The sequence below is a fragment of the Oryctolagus cuniculus genome, chromosome X (assembly GCF_964237555.1).
Source record: "Oryctolagus cuniculus chromosome X, mOryCun1.1, whole genome shotgun sequence".
NCBI classification, from domain to species: domain Eukaryota; kingdom Metazoa; phylum Chordata; class Mammalia; order Lagomorpha; family Leporidae; genus Oryctolagus; species Oryctolagus cuniculus.
In genome coordinates, this window is record NC_091453.1 from 82883404 (window position 1) to 82895798 (window position 12395).

A 12395-nucleotide genomic window follows, 5' to 3' on the forward strand; every position below is an offset into this window, starting at 1 on the left:
CTTAATAGAGGGTGACAGACCATAAATGAGATGATTTAATAAACAAATGATGACAGATGTTATGAGGAAAATTAAATCAGAGCTAGGAAGGCTGGGAAGTACCAGGCTGGGTGGCAGGGATTCATGAATGTAGATAGGTCAGAGAAGACGCCATGGAGAAGATAATATTTGAGCAAAGACTTGAAGGCAGTGAGAGAATATCATGTGAATATCTTTGGAAAGAGTTTCCCAGGCAAAAGAGAGGCCATGTGCTAAGAACCTGGCATGATTGAAGACCAGCAAGGAGGATAATGTGGTTGAAATGATGTAAGAAAAGGGAAGTAGTTGGGAGTTTAGATTGTAGAGATAACAGAGGACCAGATGGTATAGTGCCTTTTAAACTAGGGATTTGAATTTTATTATAAGTGAGATAAGAAGCTATTATTAGTACATTTTCAGTTGCTAATAACACAACGCTATAAACTGGGTAAGTTTTACACAGTTCCGACCCAAGGTCAAAAGCCTGCATTTGATGATGATCTTCTTACAGGGAGAGTCCTGAAACAGGAATCGTGTGTGTGTGTGTGTGTGTGTGTGTGTGTGTGTATCTGGTCTCTGTGTGTGTGTGTGTGTGTCTTCTGGTCTCTCTCCTTATAAAGCCACTAGTATTCATTCAATTGGGGGGGAGGGCTCCATCCTGATAAAGTTATCTGATCCTAATCAAATCTGAAAGGCTTTACTTCTGAACACTGTAGTTAGATTGTTACCAACATCTAATTAGCTCACAGTGGAAATTAAACTCCAACATGATTTTCAGAAGGAACAAACCATATTCAAACCATGGCAGGAGCCATTGCTAAGTTTTTAGTAAAGCTGTAACATATTCTTATGTTTTAAAAGGATCATTCTGGCTGTTGCTTGGAGGATAGACTCTAGAGAAGTGGGAAAACCATTAGCAATTCATGAGAGACAGTATGGTGATTTGGGCCAGTGATGTAGTAGTGGAAAAATGAGAGATGTTCAAACTCTGATATACATGGAAAGCAGAGCCAATTAAACTTGCTGATGGAGTAGATGTAGTGATAAAAAAGTCAGAAGTCAATATATCACTGAAAAATATTCCACCAGCCTCGTTGAAATCCTATGTCCTTCAATCAACATCTTTCTTTTCCCCACCCTAACCCCTCCCCCACAGCACCTGATAACCACCTTTCTACTCTCTGTTTCTATGTGATCAATGCTTTTTAGAGTCAAAACATAGGTAAGCTGGGACAGGCACTATGACGTAGCAAGTGAAGCTACACTGCCAGCTGTGCTGGGATCCCATATGAGTGCCAATTCAAGTCTCAGCTACTCCACTTCTGATCCAGCTTTCTGTTATGGCCTGGGAAAGCAGAAGATGGCCCAAGTCCTTGGGCCCCTGTACCCTTCTGGGAGACCCGGAAGAAGTTCCTGGATCCTGGCTTCGACTAGGCCTAGCTCTGGCTGCTGTGGCCACTGGGGTGTGAACCAGTGGATAGAAGACTTTCTCTCTCTCTCTCTCTCTCTCTCTCTGTCTGCCTCTCTATAACTCTCTGCCTTTCAAATAAATAAATAAATAAATGTAAGCTGACATGGTGCTTTTATTCCTGTACCTGGCTTACTTCATTTAGGATAATGTACTCCAGATTAATTGATGTTGAGAACAACAAAAGTGCCTCCTTTTACAAGGCTATATAGTATGCTGTTGTTTCATCTATACTATTTTTTATCTATCTATCTATCTATCTATTTGAAAGGCAGACTTCCAGAGAGAGAGGGAGAGACAGAGAGAGCAAGGGAGGGAGAAAGGGAGGGAGAGAGAGAGAGAGAGAGAGAGAGAGAGATGTTCCTTCTGTTTGTTCACTCGCCAGATGGCCACAATACCTAGGGATGGGCCAGGCCCAAGTCAGGAGCCCGGAGCTTCATTCGGATCTCCCACATGGGTACAGAGGCCCAAACACTTGGGCCATCTTCCACTGCTTTTCCCAGACCATTAGCAGGGAGCTGGATCAGAAGAGGAACAGCTAGGATACGAACCAGTGCCCATATAGGAAGCTAGCTGGCACCTTTACCCACTACATTACAACTCCAGCCCCTCATATGAATTGCTTACACATTTTGACTATTGGGTGGTGGTAAATGGCTACAAAACCTCAATTATATATGAAGACTAAGATTAATTTTCTTTTGAGGTGGATTGTAAAATGTAGTGAATATATTAAATAATATAGCATCATACATTTCAAAATCTCTGACAGAATCAATTTAAAATGTTCTCAACACAAAAATAAGTATTTTAGGTGATTATATGGTAATTATTTATTTCACATTTATTCATATATCATAACATCACTTTGTACCCAATATATACAACTATAATTTATCAATTTTGATGAGATGATAATACAAATTATATGATTTGATCATTACACATAAACAAATCAAATTATAATACTGTACCCCATAAATCAAATTTCATGTCAATTAAAAATAGTGTTTGGGGCTGGTGCTGTAGCATAGTATGCTAGGCCTCCCTACCTGGGGTGCTGGTGCCCCAGTTCATGTCCCAGATGCTCCTCTTCTAATCCAGCTCTCTGCTGATCGCCTTGGAAAGCAGTGGAGGATGGCCAAATGCTTAGGCCCCTGTACCTATATGTGAGAACTGGAAAAATTCCTGGCTCCTGGCTGTGGATCAGCTCAGCTCTGGCCAGTGTGGCCATTTGGAGAATGAATCAGAGGACGGAAGAACTTTCTCTCTGTCTCTGCCTCTCCATGTCCATAACTACCACTCAAATCAATTTTGAAAATCTTTAAAAGTAATAATTAAAAAAAGAAAGTTAGGACTCCTTGGAAAAGACCCCAGAAGCATAGGCAATCAAAGCCAAAATAGATAATTGGATTGCATCAAGCTGAGAAGCTTCTGCACTACAAAAAAATTCAGCAAAGTGAAGAGGCAACCAACAGAACAGGAGAAAATATTTTGCAAACTATGAAACTGATGAAGGATTAATATCCAAAATCTATAAAGATGTCAAGAAACTCAGCAACAACAAAACAAACAATCCAGTTAAGAAATGGGCAAAGGACTTGAATAGGCACTTTTCAGAAGAGAAAGTTCAAATGACCAACAGACACATGAAAAAATGCTCAGGATCACTAGCCATTAGGGAAATGCAAATCAAAACCCCAATGAGGTTTCACCTCACCCCAGTTAGAATAGATTGCATACAGAAATCAATAAACAATAAATGATGGGAGAGGATGTAGGGAGAATGGTACTCTAATCCACAGTTGGTAGAAATGTAAACTAGTACAGTCATTGTAGAAGATAGTTTGGAGATAGCTCAGAAAGCTGAAAATAGATATTCTATATGATCCAGTAATCTCATGAAATAGTTATCTGTACCTTCATGTTTATTGCAGCTCAATTCACAATCCCTAAGATGTGGAATCAACATAGATGTACATCAACTGATGACTGAATAAAGAAATTATGGTGTATATATACACTATGGAATATTATTAACTGGAAATAAAGAATGAAATCCTGTCTTTTGCAACAAAATGGGTGTAACTGGAAGCCATTATACTTGTGAAATGAGCCAGTCCCAAAAGACAAATACCATATATTTTCCCTGATTTGTGGTAACTAATAGATGTAATATAATGTAATATATGTAATGTATAGAAGTAAAATGGACACTTTGAGATTCAATGATTGTTTACAGCCCTGGTCTCTACTGTTTAGGAAGAGTGGTTTTTTCTTATTACTATTTGTTGAACTCTTTACTTAGTGAGCATTAATCTTATGAGTATAAAGTAAACTGAAAGTAAATCAATGTAAAAATTAAGAAAGGGGATAGGAAATGAAGGAGGAGGAGGAATAGGAGTGTGGATGGGAGGGAGGGTATGGTGGGAAATATCACAATTTTCCTAAATCTGTATATATGAAATACATGAAATTTGTATACCTTAAATAAATTTTTTTAAAAAAGAAAAATGTTAAAAAAGAAAGAAATCAAGAATTACTGCAAGTCTTTTTTTCCTAAGAAATTCAAAGAACCGAAGTGCCAGCAACTGAGATGATGAAGACTAGTAGAGGAGTATATTTGAGAGGTGAGGGTGACATTGGAGTTTGATAATTAGCTTATGTGGGTTTGTGAAGTCTAGAGGTTCTAGAAAAAGTCCTGTAGAAACAGCCTAACATTGCTATATCTTATTCAAACTTTTTTCTGAAAAAGCACCACTGTGTGGAGGAGGGAAACAGATTTCATGTATGGAATAGAGCAGGAGAGTCATTATGGTGAGTCAGGGCTCCCTATTAGGCTCCAGGTTATACCCTGAGAGAGTTCACAGAGGAATTCTGTTGGAGCAGTAAAGGACTTAATCTAAGAAAGTAAATATGTTTGTAAGAATTTAAGCTATAACTTTTTCAGACCAGCCACAATGTGGAGCTGCATAGAGTTGCATTGGTTCCTTGGGATATAATGCATAGTGGGGAGGCAAAAAGAAAGTTCTTCCTTTGTAACTTGACTTGAATGATGATATCCACTGACTCCTCAAAGCTGTTTTTTCCTGTTTCTGGCAGATGCAGACATAGACTGTCTCTAGGGACAGCACTACAAAGGGGGCAAAATGTTAACACAGTGAGGAACAGAAAATCTTCAGGAAATGTTCTAAGAAAAATAACTAGTCCACATTAATGCCCAAACTGTCAAGTTCCTTACTGACTTACAGCACAAATCCTCCTCTGTAAACACTCATAAACGTCAGATGTTCTTTTTTTCCAGCTCCACAACAGAGTAACAGCAGGAAACACCTGGAGAACAACTGGAAAACCCAGGCATTGAGGAGTTATTCAGTTACCTTTTGCCTTTGCGCTGCAAGATAGCCTGGATTTGACTCCACCATCTGGAAGTATCTTGCCACATGTGACATCGGATGGGATGACATTGCAACCTGATTCTTGCTGACTTCTTAAGCCTCCCATCACTGATGCGTGCAGATTCATAACACCAGGCAAGCCGAATTTGTGGCCAAACAAGAACATTTTGCGTTGACTCTTGGGACCAAGATACTGAACTGAGAATGAACAGAGAAGGTTGATCTTGTTATTCCAGCTTCTCTTAGCTTGGTCATTTGGGCTTAGGTTAAAAACGTGTGCACAACCACAATAATAGGAACATGCTGAAGATCTTTTATCATATGGGTTACAAGTTCTTCCAGAAGGGGACTTTGTCTTCCCATGTATGCCACTCTTATATAGAGTGAGGGGTTCCCTGATTATTGGGTGAGGGGTTCAGCAAAAAAGCAGCATTCAACCTCTTATGTCTAGCACCAGGAGAGTGAACCAGAATGTTCATTGCAGAGTTGTTTGAAATAGTGTAAAATTGCAATCAACCAAAGGAATTATCAATGAAAAACGGATAAACAGAGGTAGATTCGTACACTGCAAAACTATATGGATAGTGTAACTTAATAAACTTTAGATATATGTATCAATTGTGCATCCAACTTGAAAAAATATAGTATTATGTCATTGATAGAATGGTTAACAATTGTAAAGCATTACTGTATATTGTTTAGGGATACATTCATATGTATACATGAAAATCAGTAAAATCACAAGAAATGACACAATTATCTCCAAAATAGAAATTAACTCTGGGAAGAAAGGGAGGAAAATTAGATCAAGGAGGGTATATAAAGGGTTTTGATTTATTTGTAATATTTTATTATTAAACTGTGTGGTGAATATATAGGTGTTCATTATATTTGCTTCTATATCTTTTCAATATATTTAGTATAAATTAAAACCATCATATTCAAATTTGCCTATGCAACAGTTCATCTTATAAAAGTTCACCAAGTTCCAATGGTCATGTATGTGAACCAAGCTGGTCCACAGAGTTGGAGCTAAAATTTGCATAGATCAATAAACTTATGTTGACCCCAGGAAAGACAGGCCATTTTAGTGTTGCACTCTCAAACGCAGAATTTGGATTGTAAACTTTCTTGGAAGTAGAAGTCATTAACACCTTATAACTGGATTAGAGTCATTTTGGGGGATAGGAATGGGGACGTGTTCTGATTGGTTGGAGGAAGACAGAGATAGTTGTAGAACAATGAGCAGGAAATTTTTTTTAAATGAGGGTCAATTCAAGAAAAAATAAAGTGTTTAAAAGACATATTTCCCCCTTTATTTGAAATGAAAATATCTTCATTGAGTTCTAACTTGGATTGTAAACTTTAGAGTAAATTCCACTAAAATATTAATGTCCAACCATATTTGAGGGATACTCAGAGGTGCTTTTCTAATATTTCATCTTGAATTTACATTGTAAGTACATCACAAGGTTGATTTGCCATATAAGGCCTGCATTTTGGTGAGTAACTCATCACAGGTGAAAAGCAGGTGATAACAAGCTACAGCTCATTGACCAAATCAGATCATAGTCTGTTTTAGAAAGCAGCCTTTTACTGGAACACAGCCACAGTCATTTATTTATTGTCTATGATTACTTTACACTACAATGGGAGAGTTGAGTAGTTGTGAGAGAGACAAAAGTCCCACAAAGTCCCATGTCGAATATCTATGACATGGCTCTTGACAGAAAGTTTGTCAACCCATGAACTAGAACATGAGGAACTTATCAGCAGGATGAAGTTATGTAGGGCAGTGGAGGACTTGTACTGAAGAGGAGAGACAGAAGAAGGAGCTCAGGTTAAAGTTGGTCATTTTCTCCAATCTACCACCAACCAGCTCTATCTGTAGCTATACTGTGGTCATTCCAATACATTTTCCTCCAAGAACCATCCAATGCAGTCACCAGCCATTAATTTTTTTCTAAATTGTGGTGTTAGTTTTTTATCAACTGTAGTTATTTATTTTATAATCAATTTATTGAGAGCCTGCATTTGTAATAAAATGTGTTAGTTTGATGAAAAACCATTAAGTGACTAATAAGGCAGATTCTTTATGGTTATAGCAAAAGTAGTGAAAGCAGTATGCCAATGACTGACAGTCAGAAAACACTGATGCAGGTAATTGTTTCTGCTTCTTTCCGAGATTCTGAAAAAATAGCCTAGAAGTTCTGCTTGATTATCAAAGGAGATTGAAATATAATTTAAAACTATTTGTAAGCAAGTTAAACATTTGTTAAAGATTTATTTATTTATTTGAAAGTCAGAGCTACACAGAGAGAGGAGAGACAGGGAGAGAAAGAGGTCTTCCATCTGCTGGTTCACTCCCCAGATGGCCATAACAGCCGGAGCTGCGCTGATCCAAAGCAAGGAGCCAGGAGCCAGGAGCTTCGTCCAGGTCTCCCACGTGGGTGGCGAGGGCCTAAGGACTTGGGCCATCTTCTACTGCTTTCCATGGCCATAACAGAGAGCTGGATTGGAAGTGGAGCAGCCGGGTCTCGAATCAGAGCCCATATGGGATGCTGGCACCTCAGGCCAGGGCATTAACCCACTGCACCACAATGCTGGCCCCAAAATTTGTAATCAATGAAAATTAAACTAATAACAATGAATTCCTAAAATTATTATATATGCCAAATCTATTTTTTAAAGATTTATCTATTCATTTTGAAAGTCAGAGTTAGAGAGGAGAGAGAGAGAGAGAGAGAGAGAGAGAGAGAGAAAGAGAGAGAGAATCTTCTATCTCTTAGTTCACTGCTCAGATGACTGCATTGACCAAGGCTGGGCCAGGCCAAAGCCAGGAGCCAGGAGCTTCCTTTAGGTCTCCACATGGGTGCAGGTGCCCAAGCACTTGGGCTGTCTTCTGCAGCATTCCAAGGCCGTTGTCAGGGAGCTGGATTGGAAGTGGAACAGCCAGGGCTAGAAATGACACCCACCATGGCTCTAAACAATAAATGAATGGATAATTGACCATATCCCTCTTTCCTTCTCCTCTTATTTCTGTTTTTAGTTTTTTAGTTTTGAGATAACATTTCAAAAGTACATTACAGTAAAAAGGCTTAATATTTCAACAAATAAGAAGTTTAAATAATGAAAAGCAAAAAGACTCTATTTAGTGGGAATAGACAATGGGTACAAGCAATAATTGAATGGAAAAATGACCATTTCACCCATATACAGTAAATTTTAAAGTAGTCACAGATCATTCATTAAAACTATAGTAGTATAACATTCTTAACCATTGGTTTGACAAAGTTATAAAACCAAGTTTTACAAAACTATATGTGCAGCAATACTGATACATACAGACTTTTTTTTTTAAATTTAGATTCCACATATAAGGGAGAAAATGCAGTATTTGTCTCTCTGGATCTGGCTTATTTCATTCAACATGATGTCCTCCAGTTGTGTCTGTTTTGCACAAATGGATAGAATTTCATTCTTTTTTATAGCCAAGTAGTATTCCATTGTGTATGTATACCATATTTTCTTAATCCATTAATCTGATGATGAACACCTTGGTTAATTCCAAATGTTGGCTATTGTGAACAGCACTGCTGTAAGTCAGGTGGTGCAGGTGTCTCTTTAGTACATTGTGTTCAAGTCTTTCTGGTATATAACATTTTTGATGACCTCTCACTGCATGGACTTCCAAATTCTTTTGTGCCCAAAGAAACTTGCCTTTTCATTCCAATTTCCGACAAACTTTTGAAGGACCCTTATATATATATTTGCCAGATCCTCTTCATTTATCATTTTCAACAACCTAGTGAGTTCATTACTAAATTTACCCCCACCCTAGTGGTAAAAAAATGGAGTCTCACCAAGTTTAAAAGATTTGCTTTAGCAAGGAGCTGGATTGGAAGTGGAGCAGCTGGGTCTTGAACTGGCACCCATATGGGATGCCGGCACTGCAGGTGGTGGCTTAACCTTCTATGCCACAGCACCAGTCCCCTGAACAATCCTTTCTACTGAAAATGATTGTGAATGTTATACAAAATGGAATTTATCACCTCAGCCATTATTAGTAATTAGGATACAATAAAAAACATACTAACAAAGCCTCACATTCTCCAGTTCAAAATGTGGTTCAGAAATGAAAGATCTCCGCGAGTGAGATCCCAGTGGAAAGAACAGGTCATCAAAGAAGGAGGTACCTTTCTCTGAAGGGAGGAGAGAACTTCCACTTTGACTACAACCTTGTCTAAATATGATCAGAGTCGGTGAACTCAAAAGGCTTCCATAGCCTTGGCAACTCATGACAAGAGTCTAGGGTGATTACTGATGCCTTAAACAAGAGTGTCAATTTGTTAAGTCAACAACAGGAGTCATTGTGCACTTACTCCTCATGTAGGATCTCTGTCCTTAATGTGCTGTACATTGTGATTTAATGCTATAACTAGTACTGAAACAGTATTTTTCACTTTGTGTTTCTATGTGGATGCAAACTGTTGAAATCTTTACTTAATATATGCTAAACTGATCTTCTGTATATAAAGAGAATCGACAATGAATCTTGATGTGAATGGAAGGGGGGAGGGATCGGGAAAGGGGAGGGTTGCGGGTGGGAGGGAAGTTATGGGGGGGAGCCATTGTAATCCATAAGCTGTACTTTGGAAATTTACATTCATTAAATAAAAGTTAAAAAAACAAACAAACAAAGAAAAAGATTTGCTTTAGGCCAGTAGTCAACCTGGGATTTAGAACCCAGCCAGTCTGAGTGCAGAACCTATGCTTTTAAATTTTACTGAAGAGAGAAAGAGAAGCTCTCATCTACTGTTTCACTTCTCAAATTCCCAGAAGCTGGAAACTCAATCCAGGTCTCCCACATGGCTGGCTGGGACCCAGGTACTTGAGCCATCACCTGCTGCCTCCCATGGTGGACATTACCTAGAAGCTAGAATCAGGAGCACAGCTAGGACTCAAACCCAGGCACTCCTAAATGGGATGGGGCATCCCAAGAGCCATCTTAAACTACTGTGCCAAATGCCTGCTCCTGGAGCCCATGCTTATTATAATTCTTAGTTTGGGCTTCTTCACCAACTGACCAGCACTGTGCTTTGTGAAATGATACCAAAGACTGTGACTTCACAGAAGACTTTAATATAATTTCATAATATAGTTAATGAGGTTAATGTATAAATTTCATAAAAACAACAGTTCCAGTCATCTTTAAGAATCAAAATCAAACACATTCAAAATATTCATAGTTCATTGCAACTCAGTTTTTTGTTCCCAAAAAGATACCTCTATATTTTTTAGGAATATTGCTGCCAACCTTAAAATGAAACACAGCATGTAAGCTAATTTTCTTCTTGCTCAGGATAGAAATAGACCACCAAAGGCATAGCGTCACTTAAGGGTGTTCCCTAATTTATACTCAAGACAAAAGGGACCCTAAACAAGGAGGTTCATTGGGCAGACTCTAACTAAGGGAGGACCCATCAATCCTAGGGTCAGAGGAGCCCAATTCTTGGGAGCACCACTGATACTGCAGTTTCTGAGTTGAACCCCAGACCTGAGTTTTTGTGTAGATATGATGTGCCTGAGGACTCAAGTCAGTCAGGAAATAACTAACTGGGCTGGAATTCAGTGTAGTAAGCAACTGGAGTTGTGAAACTAAGGAACCCTAACAAACTGAAACAATGAAGTCCTGGCCATATATTGACCAAATGTACAGGTGGAAGTCTATAGCAAATTCCTATTAACAAAGTACATGACCATAGTAGCAATCTCTGGAACTCTCCTACCTCGTTTGCAAATACTCACAAGGAATATTTATAAGATGTTAAATAGTTGAATAGAAAAAAAGGTTTTCAATATAAGATCTCCAAAATATCTCAATTGAGCATACCTCTGTTTTAGCTCATTTTATACTCATAACAACCCCAAGAGGAAGATACCCAGATTAACTCAATTTTATAAATGAGGAAATTAAAACATATGACTCTATTGTAAGTTATCTATGTTCCAAGAATGAAAAGGCCATGTGTCTGTATTTCCAGCACTTCACACATAGATGCTCAGAAAATAGTTGAATGAACACATGAATAAACAAGCAATTGATTCCTTTTACAATATGTACAAATCATTAAGCCTTATCCTAATCACCCTAAGATTACCCAATAATCTTATCCCTTGCCATTCAGATTGGGCCACCATCACCCTCTGACCTTTACTAAGGCTTGAGTTGGGATGACAGTGGAAGGAAGGTGGCTGCTTAGCCAATCAAATTCAAATTCTTTGTTCCCACACTTGCCTTTAGGAGCAAACAAAGTAATGCAATCTGGAGAAGGCAGTTCTTGGGGAAAATGTTTTCCCACCATGGCCTCACATGTTTCCAAATAGTCTCCACAGGCCCCATATTTTTTCTAATGCAATTTGCACTACCCATCTAAACAAGGCAGTCTATAAAGGGCATCGTTCTGTACAAGTATTAAAGACTTTGGTCTTGATTTCCAGCCATCAATGGAATTAACCACATTTTGGCCTTGGAGAGATTGCATTCCTGATTCTCTCTGCCATCTCACTTATAAAGGCAGAGGAAGGAAGGAGGGTGCCAGAGAGAAGGCATCAGCTTGGCGTCTGTGGCATAACCACTCGGGAAATTCCATTCTCTGCAAAATCCACATCTCCTTCCTGTAGGTCCTGTGGCTGGGGCCCACAACTAGGGACAGAAGCTACACAGCTTCTCTCTCTTTAGCCCCTTCCTCTACCCTCATCAAAAGCAAGAAGGTGCTTATGCCCAGATATCCAGGGAACAGGAGTTTTGTCCTATATATTTTTCTTCTCTGTAGACTTTAAGGATAAGAGGAACTTTTCTTTGGTCTAAATTTTGAACACACAAGTCCTTCTTTTGCCTTTCTAAGAAGGTGGCTTTTGAAAAGTTGAGCTTAGAAGCATTGTTATTGGAGCCAGTGTTGTGAAGAAGTGGGTTAAGCAGCTACCTGTGATGCTGACAGCTCTATGAGCTCCGTTTCAAGTCCCAACTGTTCCAGCTCAGATCCTGATCCCTGGTAATGCTCTGGGAAAGCAACAGAAGATGTCCCAAGTGCTTGGGTCCCTGCAACCCACCTGTGAGATCCAGAAGGAGTTCTAGGCTCCTGGCTTCAGCTTGGCTGAGCCTGGGCCATTGCAGCCATTTGGGAAGTGAATCAGCAGACAGAAGTTCTCTCTCTCTCTCTCTCTCTCTCTCTCTCTCTTTCTCTCTCTCTTTCTCTCTCTCTTTCTCCCTCTCTCTCTGCCTTTCAAATAAATAAAATAAAAAACTTTTTAAAAACCCCACTATTATTGTCAAGGTCTTCCACTAGGGCAGTAGTTTGCAAGTATTTCCTAAGTACAAAATGCTTTCTAAAATTGAATCTTAATATCTTAAATAGATAAACACTGTAGCCACTCTGAGTAAAGTAGGGTAGGGGACCAAGACCCTGTCAGTTTTTCCTCCATATATCAGCCTCTGAGGACTCTCCATG

The 12395-nt window shown here is 39.0% G+C and overlaps 1 long non-coding RNA gene across 1 annotated transcript in view; it reads left to right on the forward strand.

Annotated features, from left to right (window-relative positions):
• Nucleotides 1-9449, forward strand: part of LOC138847529 (uncharacterized) — a 52987-nt gene extending 43538 nt beyond the window's left edge. The window contains exon 3 of the long non-coding RNA XR_011385419.1: nucleotides 4791-9449. This is a non-coding gene — a long non-coding RNA (uncharacterized lncRNA). The remainder of the gene's footprint in view (nucleotides 1-4790) is intronic.
• Nucleotides 9450-12395: the final 2946 nt, after the last annotated feature.